The sequence below is a fragment of the Lineus longissimus genome, chromosome 8, assembly GCF_910592395.1.
Source record: "Lineus longissimus chromosome 8, tnLinLong1.2, whole genome shotgun sequence".
Taxonomy (NCBI): Eukaryota; Metazoa; Nemertea; class Pilidiophora; order Heteronemertea; family Lineidae; genus Lineus; species Lineus longissimus.
The window spans coordinates 20,409,219-20,429,314 of NC_088315.1; the positions used below are offsets into that span (position 1 = coordinate 20,409,219).

At 42.5% G+C, this 20,096-nt stretch overlaps 1 protein-coding gene across 4 annotated transcripts in view; it reads left to right on the forward strand.

The window, feature by feature from the left end:
• The window catches only part of LOC135492265 (UPAR/Ly6 domain-containing protein qvr-like), a 95,604-nt gene that overhangs the window by 70,425 nt on the left and 5,083 nt on the right, over positions 1-20,096 (forward strand). The gene's annotated exons all lie outside the window — the stretch shown is intronic.

Consider the following 20,096-nt stretch of genomic DNA (forward strand, 5'->3'; position numbering starts at 1 on the left):
CAGAGCGGGAACCTCAATCAGTCGTTCACATATTAAATACTTCGTGTGGTTTCGCTGACGTCTCATTTTTCTCTAATCGCCTGTGCATGTGACTTGTAAAACACAAGGGCTAAGCCGAATTCACACTCCGCGCGACCATTGCTATACCGCAGTGGAGTGGAAATCAACTATACAGAACGCCTAGTTTTCAGCTTGATATGGCTGTCGTATCTTGTTTCCAAGGACTTTTTATCAATAGATATGTCAATTTTTCATTTTCGGTGTTAAGATTTTTTATGACTTCCACAAAACAGGATATACCTCAGGTTTCTCCGGAAAACAAGAGGGAGCATTGAAAAAAGACATTTTGAGAAAACCCTGAGATTCTATCTCTTCTGACAGCCGTATAAACCAAAAGGACGCATGATGCGGGGTTTTTCTGGAAGAAAGTGCGTCGTATCTAGCGACATGAATGAATGTATGTTTGAAAGGTTACATTCAAACGAAATGCTATTGATCTTACCTTTCTGGCCCAAAATCCTTTTTCGTATTATTTTGGGACAACACATTTTAAAAACTTTGCCATAAATGACAGGGCACGTATTCAAGTCCGATATTGAACTATTTTTTTCTGTTAATATGTTTTCTGATAACATTTTGATGAATATATAAAAAACGTACTTCTCAGAAAACCATGATGTAGTCAAAATTTATCAAATAAACGTTTGAGTTCAGCATTCTCTGCAATTCTTGTGTCTCTAACTTATACCACATTAGCTGATGAGAGTAGAATATAAACATTGAAGGCAAACCGCTCTGTAGTGCAACATAAAAAACAGTGTATAATATGTACGGGAACTACAATGCATCAGGTAACGTCACTTTTAAAATTCTGCCCGGTACCATTATCTTTATTGATAAAGGTATATTAGCTTACAACTCCTGCATTTAAAAACATGTAGACGTATAAGGTTAAGCTTGGCTGTTTCTCATCCTCCGCTATGAGGTGCACAGACAGCTTTTACAGTTTGGTCGAAAGAACACATATGGCATGCTACAGTTGCTAGCCTGTGTCTAAATGGCTATGTTAAATACTGATAAATGGGTTGTCATGCGAAATAATTAATAGCAATACGAATTTTCCCCATCTAATTGAATTGATTTCGTCTATCCGCAGGGAGCTTTTTGATGACTCGAAAAACCAGCATTTGTTGTTTAAGATATTGTTAAACACGAAATTGATATTGGTTTTTTCGGAGAAGGATAAAGTTTATACGCTGTCAAATACCCATTATAACCAATTGGCGGAATATAATAGGCAGGTTTGGCAAACCTTCCCCGACGAAGACCTTCGAAACTGCTACAAAGTATGTATTTTATCCTCTAAGTCTAAGTACAAAGATTATTAACGTGACGTGTAAATTAACATAAGCTTAGAAAACGATGACACGACAGGCCTTCGCAGTTCGTCCTGCCTCTCCGTAGCGGTTGCGAAACCTGGCTAATGTGTATACAGCTACACGTGCACGCTGTATTTTAGCGTACTGGTGTAGGTTGAATTAATTATGTGAGATGTTTAAAACTTGCCATGACTCTGCTCTTAAAATATGAATGAAGATCGTAACATTGTGTCGGCATCATCGACTAATTGTAGAATGATTGCCATCAAACATTGATGCAGAATTGTCAGCAGTGAGCGACAAAGATTGATAGATATATATAAACAGGCTTCGTAGATTTCTAACCGAAAGGTTCCCGTCAAACGAAGTTACCAAAGATGCTTGTTCTTGGATCATGATTTCAAAGTGATCAAGGATGGAAAAGCACTAATCCATTTTTCTTATAAAATAGGCCAAGGTTTCCTTAGAAGATACCCATTGTATTTCTTAAAGGTGATCTCTAGCCATAATGATGGGCTTAAAGTGACCTTCTGAATCCGAATTATTCATTGCAAGACCAATTTGATGTGATAATGCGGATAATTAGAGCCAAAATCTGTCTCCAGACACTCTCTTAGAAAGAAAGGTTTTTCAGCTTTAGAAAACCTTTAAAGATTCATAGCATCATAATCGCCTTCAAGCGTGGCGGCGCAGAGAGCGGTTAGGCACATCATCCTCCTGGCCACCAAACAAAAACAACCAAGCTGTCCCTAAGAAAAGAACTATACTATTGTCACAAAGTTCAAGGTCCCTGTTGACAGTCGACATCTTCTTCATAGTGATCCTTTGCAGAATAAGAGCCACACGTGTCGGTTTGTTAGCGCTGCTACCGCGCACTGAGAGAAAATCCCTCTCCTTATCTTACAGCACTTTCCCCCGAAGCCGTTTTAACACAACAACACTAATGTGTGAAATCTTACGCACCGTCTTCATTCTTTAGACATCTCCAGTTAATCTCAGAAAGCGACAGAAGTTAGTTAATTGCTTTATTGGAATCCTTTGGCTCGATTTACCCGGGAATAGAAAGAAATGTGAAAAAAACATAGCGTCGGAGGTTATTATCGTGATTACTGAATGCTTGAAAGAAAGCATCGGCTCAACGACACAGAATTCCCTCGGAAATTGGGAGGAAATCACAAATTGGTTTCTATTGATCGACTTTCAGCCGTCAGTGTAACATTATTAGGTGGGTAAGTTGAGGAAATGTTTTCGTAATCGGTTTACTTGTTTCACGATTGAAGACATCCCACAGCAGACGAATAGCTCGACAGGAGAGAAACAACTTGTGAGCATCAAAGGTGAAGAGGGGCAGGAATAATGCGAAGAGACATAGGCCTACAGCCGAATTCATCCGGGAAGACCATCGGGGATTTTTACAATACTAGCTCTTTATATCAGTGATGCTTTCGCAAAACTTTTACAACGCAAGCGATGTTGGCATTGTTTTGGTGCGATACGACGTGACAAAGCACTGTCGTATCGCATTCAATGTGGAACTCGGAGTATGAATACATTTCAATGCATGGACACTCCATTACGTTGAATTGCCCTTGCCAGTTTAGGCCTATCGACTCCCATGAAAGCTGTTTCGTGGGGGTCGATGTCATCAAGATTTGCGCTGAGAACCCTTTGATAAGACAGTAGAACGATGGGAATTTAGGCCTTGGTGCGAGCGGGCTTTGTTTAGAGACAATAGACCGTGTATTGGGCTCGGCTTGAACTCTTTAACTGCAAGGTATGGAGACAAAAGGTAATGCACTAGCGGAACAACCACTCGTCAAGCAGCGTATTGTGCGTGAATGACATTTTTAGATATTCCGAGGTGCTGACCAGAGTAGTAATCTTAAGGACAATAGAGCGTGTATTGGGCTAGGCCTGAATTCTTCTAACTGCGAGGTAAGCGGGAAAAACCTAATGATACCAACACGTCAATTTTTTCAATCGAATGAGTTTGGCTTTATTCTAAGTTTCTCACTTTTTATCACTTCGCTCTATTTCCCCCAACTCCTAAACACGATTACGAACACAATTTCTCCGACAGATTGCGATAGAAGAGATTAGAATACGCGCTTCTTCCTTCCGAGATTGAACATTAGAGGAAGAAAAACGACAGCGTGTGCAATTTTACACCATGTGTTGTCAATAATTGCTTCAGGTTGTGATTCCCGCGAGAAATTAGCGCGAGTTTGTGCTTCTGTTTCCAGAGAGTTATAACATGAAAACCAAGCAATCCTCGGAAAGACAGTTAGTCGATTTACGCGGACTGCCGAGAATAGGATTAGTTATTGTTAGTGGTGTTGGTCTGGGTCGCTTATATCACATCAAAGCTCAGGTGTAGAGCTATATGACCAGATATCAACGAGAATATTGCAACTGCGGGATGCTTGTTGTCCTCTGCAGCTATGGCACAACATTTTTTTTATCCAAATGGTTTGGTCTTAACCATACAATCTGCCGAGGCATAATTACTAAGAGCTGAAAGATCTTACCATGAAAGAAAAAATACAAAGAAACGGAATGAAAAAAAAAACGATATAAAAACAACGAAAATAGTATCAAATGCGAACGATTCCCATTCATCGCTAAAGCTTTAGAAAATTCGTCTTTGGGCAATCTAGGAACGGGCTGACATACAGTTATACGTGGCTTTCAGCACTAAATCCAATCTGACAGAAATATATTGGATGCTTTTCGGGGAATCGCCAGCGGAGGTGTCTCAGAAACCAATTTCACCCAGCCCTTAATAGCAAGTGCTGCAATTACAGTGGTATCAGTTTTGGGAAATGTAATTTCATGGCACTGAACCCTAGAATGAAATATTTACAATGTTATTGACTATGTATGGTTTGATTGTGTTTGTGGTGCTCGCGGTATTCAGCCTTGGGTGTCAGGGTGATTGTGATGAGTATAAGGTTGTGATAAGCCTCTCGTCTGCTCTGCTGAGCAGCTCCCCAAAAGAATTGGTTGCCACGACTCCACAGCAGGCAAAGGCGATATCTTCTCTGATGTCGCTAGATTCCACAGATACCATAGATTCCCCGCATTTCCTATATTCATTTGTTGGCTGGGTGCACCTTCGTCTCGGGGCTCTCTCTGACAAATGCCATCCTGCCTTTCAACTATTCCACAGAAGTCCATTTTTGTGGGCAGTGAAAATGTGCTCGTTGCCATAAACTTTAGATGAGAATGTCAATTACATTGTTCACAGCAATTTCCTCATTCCCCGCCACACAATGGAAATGAATGAGATTATGTTCTGGGGACACACGTTGGAATCGGTCCCTTCAATAGGATTTACCCTAATAATCCTTTGAGAGCAGTGTGGAACAAAAGAAAGCTAAGCCTCGGTGCGGTGGGCTTTGTTCGCAGACGATAGAGCGTGTATTGGGCTAGACCTTAATTCGTTTAACCGCCATGTAACGGGTAAAACGTATTGTACTAGCGGAACAACCACCCGTCAAACAGCCTATTGTCCGCGAACGACATTATAGATATCCCTGGAAAGAATGTGTCCGTGCTGAATGGAGCCGTAATGTGGAAGAGCATGCAGTTCTTTATTCCCCAAATCCCACGCTAGGGCTGTTTTGGGATATTTGAACAGTTCCCTTCATAGGTGAACTCCTGTGGGATCTTGATTTGTAGCGGCGTATGAACAGTGTAAAATGTCGCTTGCACGATGCTATTCCACCGGGTGGTAAATCCAGGGACGTCTACAATAATACAAGGGAAATGGAATTGATCTTATGTCTCAGCGGGCGATTCAACTATCATCACGCAAGGTTTACCTAGCTGGTGGAGATGATGATCCCAGAGGCTGTCGTATTTTTCTCCCTGGTTAGATATTTTGCCAAAATGATAAGGAAGTTTTAGACAAAACCTGCTTCGCCAGCGAGAAAAGAGACAAAGTCTCGAGACAAATCGAGCTACATTCCCTGAGCAAGCAAAACACAAAGATGGAAGTAGCGCTATTGACATATGACACCACCAGGGGGCTCTGCTCTATTAAACATGACACCACCAGGGGAGACCACCATTTTAAACTGCTACAGGTGATCTATGTGAAATGTCGCTTGCAGGATCCGAGTTCAGTGGGTGGTGATGTGTTCAGGAAGATTTATGATACCACCGGGATGGTATAGTTGGAGTTGAATTCCATTCAGTTGATCTCATATCCCGGGTAGGAACGCGACCACATTTGAGATAAGGTTTAGGTTAGGTTAACAGGATGAATATCGCATGGGAAGACTTCTCCTATTCAACTAACGGAAAATAGCAGCTTTGTCGCCTGGGTGAGTGCAGTGTCTTTGAAGATCACTTCTGGTCCTACAACTCAACCCATCGCCATTGGTCGCTTTTATGATGATGATGTTGATGATGTCTTTGGTTTTGAGCGGGCCGTTCAAAACTCCCCATTATAACTGTTTGTCTCGCTTTAAATTACCTTTAATCGTTTCTCTAAGCAAAGCACTTCGGTATTCTGCCTCGGGTAATACAGGATGCCCTCTTCTACATGTCTCCGCTGTAACGACTATGATAGCCACCCATCCAGCTTCTCTTTCATTCATTATTCATACCTCCACTTCAGGAATGTAATATACCCAAATAAACTACGATAATAGTCAGATATGATGGTAGGTGCGCCGGGGGCATTCAGACTTGTTTTTTTAGTGTGTGCTCCAATAAGGAAAGGTTAAGGAAATAATATCGATATTAATGCGCTGCCGGCCTATTTGTCTCGTTGAGAATCGTCTTATTTACCAAAGGTGATATGTCCGGTTGACTTGACGGGACGATCTTGCAGCGCCGAGGGCAACTGATATGCATTGATACCTGTCATTGTGTGGAGTCAGGAGCTCTTCTGTTTGTGAACTGGTTTATATTTTCAAGACTGGCGCGATTGTCCATAAAAATATATCGACAAGATTACCGGAGCACAAAACGGTCCAGGATAAAGGTTTAAATGTTGACGGATTGGCGGTGTTTTTCTACCAACTGTGGTCATAGAGCTACCGTTCGACACTGCAGACATAAGATAAGTTACCGGGCACACAAATGCTGCGCTACCTTGTAAAACTCTGACAAACCGACATATCTCACAGTGGTAACACGAGGCTGATATTCTACCTCGATGCAAAGTGCATGGAATTTTGTTTTGACACTTTATTCATTTCATAGACAATAAATTGTAAAAGGCGAGCAAATCATGTGTTGCATCAGCTAGAAGTTTTCAAACAATGGGAAATTATTAGGGAGTGTTGAATGTATTCTAATCTGGTCGATCGATTTCTAAACTGTGGTCGTTCGATAAGATTCGTCTGGCGGTTTTGAGGTAATAGACCCATCGCGATAGCTACATTTGCTGCTATGGACCTATTGCCATTAGTACGTTGGCTGATGGTTCTACTCCTCCGCCAGGAGGTGGCGCTCTCAAGTGGTGGATTCCTACCAGAAGGTAATGCTTCTCTCAATTATCGCTGAAGATAAGGTTGACACTTCGTCGTAGCCGTTATAATGGAACCAGAAGACATGGGGTATTTGACGCACCGGCCGATATAATGAAACCTCATCACGTTGGTACATTCTGTAAGAAGGCTGCCTTATCACTTACCTAAAGGCGCTTTGATATCAGAACGTTTGTTCAGAATTTGTGGTTCAGCATGTTTACTACAAACATCGGTAATAAGTGGCAGAGTTCATCTACCGAGGTGCCACACAAACATATAATGGTACTTCCCACAACGCCTAATAACAAAAGCTGCAGCTGCCCTAGCCAGACTGAAGAGAATTTGGCGCGACAGAAACATCTCAATGACGTCGGAACTCCATCTCCTGAGGTCGTTGGTGATCTCAGTGGTCTTGATTGCAGCAGAATCGTGGACCATCAACACCGAGTTCGACAAACGGATCAACGCATTTCAACTGAACTGCTACAGGAGACTACTCAACATCTACTATACAGCCCACACCACAAACATCCAAGTAAGACAACGGGTCACTCAGGACATTTGGTATCATGGCAGCCTCCTAATCGTTGCGAAGAAGAAAAAGCTTGGTTCGGCCATGTCACGAGAGCCAAGGGAACACTAGCAAACACCATCTTGCAGGGCACAGTGGAGGGTATCCGCCGACGCGGCCGTCCAAAGAGAATTTGGATGGATGACATGACGCACTGGACTGGAAGAAAGACCTGTGACCTGATCCGCCTCGCCGGGGACAGAGCCGTGTGGTCGTCGCATCGTTAACAGCTTAGGGTGGCCCCAATGGCCGCATGGCTGTGGAACATGGTGATGATGAATCAACCTGAGTACCTCTCGATTGTGACGATATCTGGTTCGTCCTCGTCCCACCCATGGGACACACGCATGTAGAACTTGCATATGACGCACATAACCGAGGAGCCCGGCGTCTTGGGACCTATAAGCTTAACTGCTGCTCGAAGAATTTTGCTGTATTCAATTTCTCTTAACTATAAAAGTAATTAATCTACTATTTCCAGCGATTCTCTCCGTGACGTCAAACAACGATGATCTATCTTTTAGGTATTCAATTCAGTGGACAATTGAACTTGACCGATCAGATCACATGAACATGGCCTAATATGGCCGTTTACACGGGACCGTCTAGATCGATCCGGATCGGTCAAGATTGGTCTGCCGCGTAAACGCGCACGAATGTGATCTGCTTTGATCTGGTCTTGTTCGATGTTCATACTAAAACTTACGTCATTCATGACGTCGCGAACGATGTGATGTGATCTGGTCTAACACGAAGGCAGCCCGCATCCTTAATGCGAATCCATACTTTATATAATTTCGCTGAACGCTAGCATTTTTTCTCAGAATGGAAAAGTTAGAGAAGGAATCATCATACACTAAGAAATCCTCTATATTTGGCAGAGTTCTCAGTTTTGTTGCCTCGGGATGTGCCCTGGTGCCCCAAATCGATATACTGGCGACTAGTGAATTCTCCGTCGCCATATTTGTTAAATTGAGACAAGATACCTTGCCTCAGTTCCTTGAGTGCGAGGCAGACGACAATAGGGTTTTGCTTCGAGGCCACGAGAATGCAAGACGTGTGTTGTGTCTTATAATTTGCCGTAAGTCCGATGGACGGGTTACCGGTTGTTTGAGTTACAGCACAAAAGAAAAACGGAAGGGTCCTGGCCCTTGGCAGTTTTTTGTTGCTAGCTTCAACAACATGACAGGAGCAACTCGGCTCTTCATGGATGGCGAAAAATCAAGCTTTCAGGCCATTGCCATCCCAGGTCTATCTTCTGGAAACAGGATTACAATTGGATGCCCGAGATTCGTCGGACTGATATCGGAAGTTGCGATCTTTCCAGTTACTCTCTCCAGCCACTCTATCAAGGAAATCTATCAGAAATGTAAGTCAAGTTTTGTCGAAAGAAATCATGTAGCAAGTAATCATTATATCAAGTCGTTTACCAATGAGACGAGCAAAGCTGATGAAGAGATGCGGCGGGACGGTGTCCTCCCGCAAGAAGACAGCTCGGGTAGAGAATTATAGGTTGCTTTCGTAGACCGTTGAACTTTTCTATGGAGCCCTTCCACCACACATTGACTCCAAAGTTATCATGACCACAAACACATGCACAAACTCATAACATCTTATTAATGGCTCCGATTTTATGAATAGGTTCCGATCAGGCCAGAAACATTTTGAAATTGACTTTGCATTGGACAAAGCGACACGAACATACATTTATTTTCATATCGATATCCAGTCATTAGCAGAAAAAAAGGATTTCCGTTAGGTAATGTGACAATTCAAATTTAAACACATCATTATGATATAGGAAAGTATAGATTAATCGTTGAATCCTTGATATAGGGTATGCAGAGTAAATCAGGTTACATCATCATCATCGTCGTCACAGTCATAGCCCAGAGGCTTGGGCCTTAGTGATAATCATCATATATCAATGATTCTATGACACAGTCACTCACTCCGACAACTTGACATTTCTATGTCGACTGTGCCACGACATCTCTCCAGGCATTACGGTCCTGAGCCGTCTCTGTCATCACCTCTGCCCTCTTCCACCGCTCTCTGCATGGCGGGCTACAACATCCACCCAGCGAGTCCGGCATCTTCCCCTTCGCCGTATGGCTGCAACATTCTCTTGTTGCCACTCCATCACTACCTTATGTCTATGACATATAAACCTTTACTTCTGTGAAATGTGTGCCCACTGTTAATCATACTCGTCACCAAAAACAAGTCATTTACTAGAGTTGTTGATGTAACCTTTCGTTTTCATTTTCAGACAACATATTCTCTAAGTCAAAACCGATCTTAGTTCAAACGGATGGGATCTCAGTCAGATCAAAGATTGGCTGTACCTTTGACTGTGCTATTCTCAATAGGTTCTACATAATGACCAAACCAAAGTGTGTCGGAGTGCGGTACGATTCGTCGGTGGGTGTCTGCCAGGTTGTCGGGAAGATTTCAGCGACACCCACCCCAGCAGTCGTTCGGAACACAAATCGCACATCCATAACATTTCTACGCTATATACTGCTATAATGTCAATTCCATAATCTAGTAGCACAGTCCTACAAGATGACGGAAGAATGCTATGATTAAAACACTGTTTCGTCACCCAATATGTACGATTTCAAGAAAAGAAATCAGAGCTTATTATTAGTGGTAGCAAGCATAGATTAGAGAAGAATTAAGAACTCAATATAACCCAGTAAATATGGGTCTATTGGTGTGCACATGTGCACTAGTTCAATATCTTCTTCAAGAAACAGCGTCGCTGAATTCACATATGGCTAGCTGTCCTACTCGGTCCTGAGAGTCTTTCTGCTTGGTTACCCCAAGTGTTTTTTCTACTTTTGATGACTTGCTTTATCGTCCATAACAAGTGCCCAAAAGAACTTAGAAAGGACAACTACATTTACTATACCGTTGATAGCTTTATCGTCTAGCTTCGTCTGTAAGCTGTTCATGAGTAGAGATGACTGTCAATTGCCGCGAACAAGACAGTGTAACCTTATATGGTCACGTATTGTCTACTCCACTTATAAGCCAGTCATAATACACCAGCGAGGTATTGTTACATCGTATTCGTACAATGCCGTTTCCTTCAGTTTTTGTCTTGTATATCTTTGTCTTGGTAAGGTTGCTATTGAGTTTCCTTTTCGTGTGAGTGTGTGTGCCTCTTGGCTGGTTTGTACACCAATCTCGGGACCGAAGCAGCGCGTCTGCTTAATAGGTAGTTCTGGCCGTTACATTGTTACATTCAATCGTTAAGTAAACGGAATGCGTTCTTTTTCTTACAATTCCAAAAAAGGATGAATCTCCCAAAATGTTTCAATCCAGACAAGCTCAATTAATAAACACGCTGGTATTGTCATCTGTTGAAACATATTACATGTCCTCGTGGTTATTTTTGGACCTTTGTCATTATTAAACTTAGAGTTTTTATCTCTCGTATCAGCGAGACATCACAACTATGATAGGAACACCTCACGTATTGAGTATATACTGCGTGGGCCGAAAACGCCGATATCGTTAAGAACCCACTCTCCAGAGGACTGGTATAGACGCACAAAGCCGCGCGTTTTTATCTTGAACAACATCACCCACATTCCCAACTCGACGTGACTCCAAGATCTGTCGCAGAAGTTCCCATGCACGTAGAATCTCTGACGGAGAATAATCGTCATAGATTATGTGAAGACCCATCATAGATTCTGATGACTGGCCATCGTGCAATCTATATTGGAATAGGAGAAATGTGTTGTCATTTTGCAGAATTTTCGAGACTATCACTCTATGGGTTTATAGTTCGATTTCCACGCGCACATGACGGGGAACCCATCGTATAGAATCACCGCTCCCCCCCCCTCCTCCAATACGCCACTGAAAATATTTTAAACTGATTTAAGACCTTAGCTATAAATCTTCTGAGAATTCTATCAGGATTAATGGACCTAGGCATGTTCGCTTTTAGGTGAATCTTCCTTCCCTGTCACGTTTGCAAGGCTGGTGATCACAACTCAGCTTCTCTAACATATCTGAGGCAACACGTACAAATCGTGTCAATGTCTTGCATAATTCAAACAGCCGTCTTTCAGCTCTTATCGCCATCGTCAAATTACGGGTCTTGTTTGCACAAAATCTATTCATTTTTAATGAAGCTTAAGCTGATAAAGTTGGAGGCGCTTCTTGAGTATACATACTTGAGTAGGTCTTAGAGTTTGTTGTTCGTCCGAGGAAAAGAACTTCCCGTAAATTGCCGTCTAGTACCGTTTTCCAGCCACGCGAAAACATTTCTCTAGCTATTGCCGCGTAAACAACGAATCCTGGCCCATCAGTACTCTTCTTTATGTAATTTCCAGTGGCCGAAAGCCTCTGTGAGCTTTTCCTCTACCAACGAAGTTGGAAAATGAGCAGTAGGCGGGCGCAATCCTTTGATTAATTGGTTGTTGTTGCCCTTTCAAAAAACCGAAAGATTGATATTATTGTGCATCATGCCGTGAACATGACTGAGGAGCTGGTACAACGACACTTACTGCAAAAAAACCCACTAAAGAATCAATTTCTCCCTTGAGATGACAGCTACGTGATGTCAAAGATCAACCTCGTGCCGTGCTGAAAAAAATGATAATGATAATGCGACTCTCAAGTAAACAGATTGGTATTTGTGCACATACCACATCGATATTAACTCCGAAGCACAAATAACAAAGGTAATGACGGGAATTTCCTTATGACTTGCGTAAATGTTTTGTCCAGCATAACGTTTTTTGTCCTTTACCACTCAGTTAAACGAATTCAGGCCTAGCCTAATATGCCGTATATTGTCTTTAAACAAAGCCCGCTCGCACCTAGGCCTAAATTTTATTGTTCTAAAGTCTAAAGGGTGATGAGGGCAAGTCTTGATAACATCGACCCCCATGAAACAGCTTTCTTGGGAGTCGATAGGTATCAACCGGCAGGGCAAATACACGTAATGACGTCGTTTTGGGATCTGGAGCGCGAGCCACTGGTCTTTTTTCATGTAACTTTGGCTTTTTGCTACCAAACATGTGGGGAGGGGGGGGGGGGTATCTCATTTCCGTATCCGGGAACATGAGGGATGATTTACCAGGGAATTAAGATGGCGGGGGTCGAAATTGTCAGCTGATATCTTTAATAAATCCGCACGAATGCTGCGCGGCGGCTCTGATACACTCCTATGCACAGCTTAGAGATTTTTTAGAGATGTTTTTACATTCTACTGAGATTTTCGTGAACTAATCAGATGATTGTCAGATATGAAATATCTTGAAAAGAATCTAGTTTCGTCGTGTCATAATGATGGGGTAATGCGGTGTCTGGGGTCCCGTTGATTGATGGTATGTGTTCTCGGGGACGAGCAAACATATTCTATAATTACAGCCCAAGGGATCATACGAATCCCAGCCGGCCTCATTAATGTACTTATCTTTGAGAAAAAAATGGTTTTGTTCCAGCAAATAAACGACATTGTTGTTGTTGTAGATTTTGAAAATTATCTGTACTGTACCAAAGTTATATGGCACGGCTTAACCCGCCGGTCATTAGAAGAGTTCCTTTATGGTTGAATGGTTGACAAGGTCGCTTGAGTTCAGCACTAACGCGGTCATCGATCGGATGGGTAATCGATCGGATGGGTGAGAGGCGTGTATTACATCATCTACGCTAAACGGGAAGGTTTAACTCAAAGGGAATCAGCTTCATTATCAAATAGTTTATCTCAATTCCCAATGATATCGAAAGGACTCTGAATCTATCATCTTAAAGACAAATTTGTTTAGTTTGGTAACGAATCAGGATATTCGCTTCAATCTAAATTGCTCACAAAATAGGCTGGACAATGTTAAAGATACGAATAATAGTAAGAAACTTGATTTTGGCGGTGGTTGCTGAACGTCATGAAGCATTACCTTAGCCAACTACATGTATTTTGCATCAATATTGCTTAATGTAGGTTGATCTGACAGAAGTTACTGGGAAAGGATTTGGTTATAGAAAGCATTATTGGAGCGATTTCCGCCGCGAGGCTAGAAGGTCGTTATTATTCTTAGTGGCGGCCGAACGTTAATGGGTCGTTATGATGTCGCCCGAAGTCATCTGCAAATGCAAGAAATTGATGATGAAGAGCTTTTTTCCGGGATCAATTACACATCGAATGGGCCTGGTTCCGAAGAAGCTTTGACATAAAAGAGCGTAATTCTGCTTCACTTTGCAAAAAAATGAAGGAAATGTACAACAGACCCAAAAGAACCATTATCAGCTACCTAAACGATGTAGCCTACAGTAAACCTCTCTATTAAGAACACCCTTGGGACGGGCAAATACCTCAATAGAATCCCGAACCCGGGCCCTATTGCGTGATAGTCAGAAGTTTTAACCACTAGGCTATGAATCTCTCTTTCCGTTCAAGCTTTTTAATATTTGAACAGGTCTTCTCGCTTTCCGTAACAAGGTTAAAGCAGACGATAAAGCCTTGCCAGATACACCAATGCCATGCCTATCCATTACGGGCTTGGACAACAGAAGATGCAAAGGCTACTACCTTGACCGTCTCGAATTATGACCAGAATCCGTGATTGACAAGGCTAATGGCTTTGGTCTTGTCGTGAAGATGATAACAAGGGCACTCTAGATATTAGAAGGGCTACGAAATGACTTGAGCCTGAGGGTGGAGTTCCTCTGATGACATTCGCTGCCACCGTGCTGGAAAGACCGCGTTGCCGCTGTACGACGATTGTTACAGGGTCAAACACTGCTTCATGGAACTTCCTTCAAAAAGCAACGCGATATCGGTCGTCGAAGGCTACCTCTCTGATATACTGCGGTCAGCTAGAGAGTCATTCAAGAATGACAAATGCCTAGGTGAACAAGATTACCTCGGACAGGGACGGTCATAGATCCCTCGTTTCACAGTAAACAAGATTAACAGTGACTGGTCTGGTCATTTCCGTATTCATCCTCGTAATTCTGGTAACTGTGACACCGCTCCCGGACTAATAAAGATTGTAGCAGGAGAAACAAACAAAGGATTTTATCTTAGGGGAATGGAGATATTGTAAACAATATCAGTGATGATGAGAGGCCACCTTCACTTAGAAGTTCCCGAGGTAAAAAAACTAAGTGATGTATGGGCGACTAGGGGAATGGATTATAAAATGGCAGCCTGGATAAACCGCGACTTTGACAATGACGCTAGCATCGAACCCAATTTGGGAATGTTGCTTCCTCAACTCGTCTTCTCTGGCAATCCTTTGAAAGATGACTGTCAATACTCGAATTTGTGTAGAAATTGGTAATAACACCAACATTCGAACGGGATAGCCAACTTCGTCGCGCGTTTCTAGGATTGCGACCCCGCCTATTACTCAGATGACGATTAGCAATTAACTTTCCCATCCGATTTCACCAGGGATATAATGACACCAGTCTCTCTCTGCGATAGACATCTTATAGTAGCATGGTAGCTCCCCCATTGATACACCGGGTCGACTCAATGACACTCAGTTTCTCCTGGGGAGTATACTGTTAATGGAGTAATGACTCTGATTCTTCCATCCATTAAACTGTGATCCTGTAAGTGACACGTTCATACGGTTCAGCCCTGATTTCTGTGAGTCGTGTCATATTCAATAATGGAACCCCCGAGGGGGAAGTCTTTGTGTCCGTCTCGACGTAGCTTCGAGGATTCGCCTGCTGACTGGAAAATGGAAAACACCGCGTGCACATGACAGCCTGTCGACTTATGAGGCACAGTCCCTTGTTGGAAGCAAACAAAAACAAGCTTGCTTTGTGAAGCGTTTTGTCGGTGTCTTTTTTGTTTGGGTTGTGGTTGCTTGTTTCACAATCACTGGGGCTGCTGTTGTGTCGTGCTCGGCCCTTGGCAATGATATTAGGTCACTGACCAATATAAAGCTGGTCGTTACTTCCCTGCCACCACATTACATACAACCCTATTTTGAACCATCAGAGGTACTCCGTCCGTAACCTCCCCTCATGTAACGGAGTCCGGGTCGGCGTAGTGGAGACAAAACTTGCGAGTCAGGATGATGCAACAGCTACTCGCCTTTGATTCCTATTAAGAGCGTTTTCTGCCGTTGCCATATTGACATCCAACTTTTATCCCTCGCTTCACATTCTCCAAATAAATTAAAACCCGGTAATTCTGTCGACGCTTGATAACAAAAAGAAACACCAATCATCGCGATGACTGATTAACGGCAGCTAAGTGAACGATCGGAGTAAAAACATAACATGTTTTGGATTGGCAAACATCCCCATGCAACATAAACCAGTAATGAGTCCATCCATTCACAAAGTCTGTTCGCTGTTTGATTTTCACTGATGAAACCTTATTAAATTTCCTTGGCAAATAGCGCCTGGCCGTCTCCACAGGACTGCCGTGTTCACCACACTTAAGAAGAAGGCACATTTTACATCTACACCATGCATCAAACATTATGTTATTTCGGTAAAGTTAACTTGAAACAGACCACTCATAACTTCAAACAATATCCATGGTTTCTTTTTTTCTGGTTTGCGAGAAACCTGACGTGTTCCAATAATGAAACATTCTGTCGCCTTACGAATCCGCCGTTTGATCAAGCCAAAGGTTTTGCACCGTAATCATATTGCTTACGTTTGGAAGAGAAAACCTGTTAGCATCGCAGCAATCTTTTGTCGATGGTAATCGATTAGCATTATCGGGTTCATTTGTAGAACGGATGTGTAAGATATATAAAAGTCAGTAAATAGGCCAAATGGGAAGTCCTGTTGCTTGCTTGAAATGCCAGCGAAAAGGAAGAGCCAAATATATCGGTACACTCTCTTTGATTTTGAAGATATTGTAGCATTTGAAGCTTGCCCAGTCAATCATTGAAAAGATAAAGTTCTAGTTAGGGATAGTCATTTCTCTAAAGTGAAAAGTTTAGCGAAAACCTAACTTTTAAAGGACTAAACACTGTTAAAAGAACAGTTTTGTCTCCTACAGGGCTATACACATCGCCCGATACCTAAGAGCTAACACTGCCGCCTCTTAACTCAGTATTTTATAGGCCTTGCCGCAGTACTCAACGAACCCTCATCAGAGGAAACGAAGAAAATGTATTGAAGAAGTATCAACTTTGATATTCGAGATGCGCCTTATTTCAACCTCATGTTATCATTAGCTCAGAAAATAATAAATCTCGTTCTCATGTTTCTATTCTAATCATGTAACATGAGGCTTGTAAGAAGCCAGGATGTGTACCTTGCCAATCGATAGTCTATAAAAGAATGAAAGGACAACCCACGGAACTTGGCAGCATGAAAGAGAATGTTACCTTTTTCGTGGAGAGGTGGTATCCAATTATTAGTCTGAGGGCGCTCTGCTCGGAGCTAATAGAAGACGAGCATCTGCTTCCAGGAGAGAGACTTCCTTACAGCAGAACTCAGTGGTAATTTAACATCGTCCTTACTCTCAGTATCAAATCAGGTGACCTGAAGTGCTACAGGTTTCTGACTGCATGTTGATCAAGAATTTATTTTCCCGAAACAACAGAGTCATCACTTCGTCTTCTACCAGAGGTAGATAGAGTCCACACAAAGCTATGTTCTCAGCTGATGGGGTTTTTTGCCTGCCCTGGCATAGACACCAGATACAAGGAGCCACGGTTTTACATCTCATTCGAAGGACTGTGAATTGAAGAGCCAGGAATGTTTTTTTTCGCATAGACAGAACACGAGATCCTGTTTTCGATACTTTCCTTGAATGCAAAGAGTCAGTGAACTCGTGGCGCGCGAATACTAGTACCCTCCGCCAGAGTGTTGTCGAATGTCGCGCTTTGCATCGCCCTGATTATACGATGCGACCTTATTGCCTGTGATGTCGTCGCGTAGTATCAGGGTAATGAAAGATTTTGTGATGATGTCATAGTGACGTAACTCAAACTCCATGTAACACGTTTTCTACAGAATCGATCGCAGCGCGGATGGCTCACTCAGCAAATGCTTTGGGTTATAATCGGCAAAACCTGGTAATTTAATTGACGTATTGTTTTCCGTCTTGTGCGAGTGCACACATTTAAATTCACATTATAGCAGAATATAGCACAGAAATGATGTATTAAATTTGAGATTAGTCATCAAAACGTCGCTTGATATGTTTTTTGGTGGTAGCTTGTTGATGACTTGGCGGACACCCCTCCCCGGATCGTACCACACTCCGAGACACTTGGGCTTGATCATTATGTAGAACCAATTCAGAATAGCACAGCCAAATGTGCAGTCGATCTTTGATTTTGACTGAGATCTATTTATCAAAAAGCGCCATTCCAGCATTTAGCACTCTTTGAAGCCAGTCCATAACGATTCGGAAAACGAGGGTCCTCTTTACTCAAAGTCATCTCAAATAATGCTCCCTCGGCCTCAACAAACCAGATGTTATGACCGTTACCCTCCGTGAGAATTTCAGGCTGGCGTAACCGTCTTTGATATTCTATAATTTCCATTCCACTAAGAAGGTATAGCAACGCATTACACGGCGAGATATCTGTGGCGGACATCTCACAAAATTCGCTATCGATTTTTACTTCTTTTTTTTAACAAGAGTTAGTTGGCGAAGAATAATCAGCTTTACAACATATCAAAGTAGCTCGCGTGATAGATATTTGACTTAGTGCCTACACAGTATATATACGTGTGTCTGCGCCCTTTGAGGACAGTCTACGACAATTCGGTAAAAATGGTACAGTCCTCTCCTATATATCTCAATTGTCGTTTGTCTAGCGTCTCAAAATTCCAAGCTGTTTACTCTCTTTGAAAACTCCAGCCATAGCAACAATCTGAAGAAAGAATATTGATATTCGATATTCCCGTAACTGAAGGAATGACCTGGTAATCCCATAACCGAGTATACTTTGATGGCAGACATTTTACATACTTCTTCATAAACCTTTGCTTCAGTGTTTCGGGTTTTGAATGGCAGTATCTTGGTGGAAAATAACCGTTTTCAAGGCCTAGACTTGCTGGCGTATAGCTTTTTTCGTCATCCCATTGTGCATTTGGTCCTAACTTATTTACTCAGAGCTACGGGAAGTTGCGAGATCGGACGTGAAAAACATCAGTTTTGAAGAAGCCATTTTGGACGATGGTGAAACTGCTTAAGAAGACCATCTCCAGTAATGTCAGTCCAGAGGACAGATGGAACGTCGAAGTGTTATTTTGCATAAACGCCTGGATGACTGAAAGCAAGTACTCCTAACTTTATGGAATCGAATCTGAAACCGTGGTTTGTCTTCCTGTCAGCCGGAAGGCGACCTCCTGCACTGGTTAAACTACCGATAGAGTTGTTTATCACGTAGCCAACGTCATAAACTACAATTCATTTTTTACTTGATTCTCAGCTCTCGAGTCAAATAGTTCTTTTAGTCACATTTGTGTTCGACACGCTACTGAAGGCTCCCAGCGGATATACCACATCTATTCAAAGAGGTTATAAAGCAGTCGCGCAGCCCACATGACCGCCCATCTATTAGTGATTACCAAAGCCATTAGGCTCAGGGCAGCAGCAGCAGCAGCATGCTAATTTGCCAATATCGAAATCGAGACTGGAAAAAAAACTGCGGACACACGCAGGAGAATCAGAGACTATCCATTAAGTAATTACGCACAGTGGTTTGGATTTCCATAACCCCACCCCCCCTCCCCCAAGTGACAGAAGTTAACGCGCAAATGTACAGTATGGCCGTTTACATGGGATTAAATCAAAGCAGGCTAGACGTAAGTCTCGTAATGACGTATGTACATCGAACCAGACCAGATTACATTCTTGGGCGTTTACACGGCAGAATAATCTAGCCTGATCCGGATCGATCGAGATCATTTGATGACGTGTAAACGGCCCTGGTGACCCTCGAGTTTATTTTCACCTCGAACCATATCCCGTTTGACGCGTACGCAGTGTTTCCCTTGCTGTTTGTTTCTTGTCGGGAACACTGAGACCGACTTTGACCCGTTGTTCTCCGTGTCTCCCTCTTGAATGGTTATGATCTTCCTGGCTGTCTGTCGTATGGAAACGCTGTAGTATTTACAACCAAAGACGTGTCACCGCGAACCTTAGCCAAAACTTGCCGGTCTTCCTGATTTATCCGACATGCGTCCGACATTTTCCGACTTTTTTTAATGAGGAGTGAACCAAACACTCAGAGTGACCTAAATGAAACAGTCGGACAATGTCGGACTTTTGTCGGATAAATCAGGAATCAAAGTTAGAGAAACCATTAAAAAGTCGGAAAAAGCCTTCTATTTGTGATGAATCGACAGGTATGAAAAAACTGTTCGCTCAGAATTCGACATCAGTTCGACACTAAATAACTGGTCACAACCATGTTGTTATTCCTGGTCAAGTGCGACAGAACAACGTTTCTACGACAACAGAAGCCCAAATTGACTGAGACCGTGATTTATTAGTTTCTTCTTGACATCGTATTTACCTTGGTATTTGTCATTGGTGAGTGATATTGAACGACCATTCAATCATGCTGGATCGTGTGTCTTGGGTCATTGCTTCATTGATAGGTCGCAACAAATTATCTATAGTTCGAGGCAAGTGCTTGAACCAGACCGCGATATATTAGTTGCCTCTTGTCATGTGTTTATCTTTGCATTTGTCAT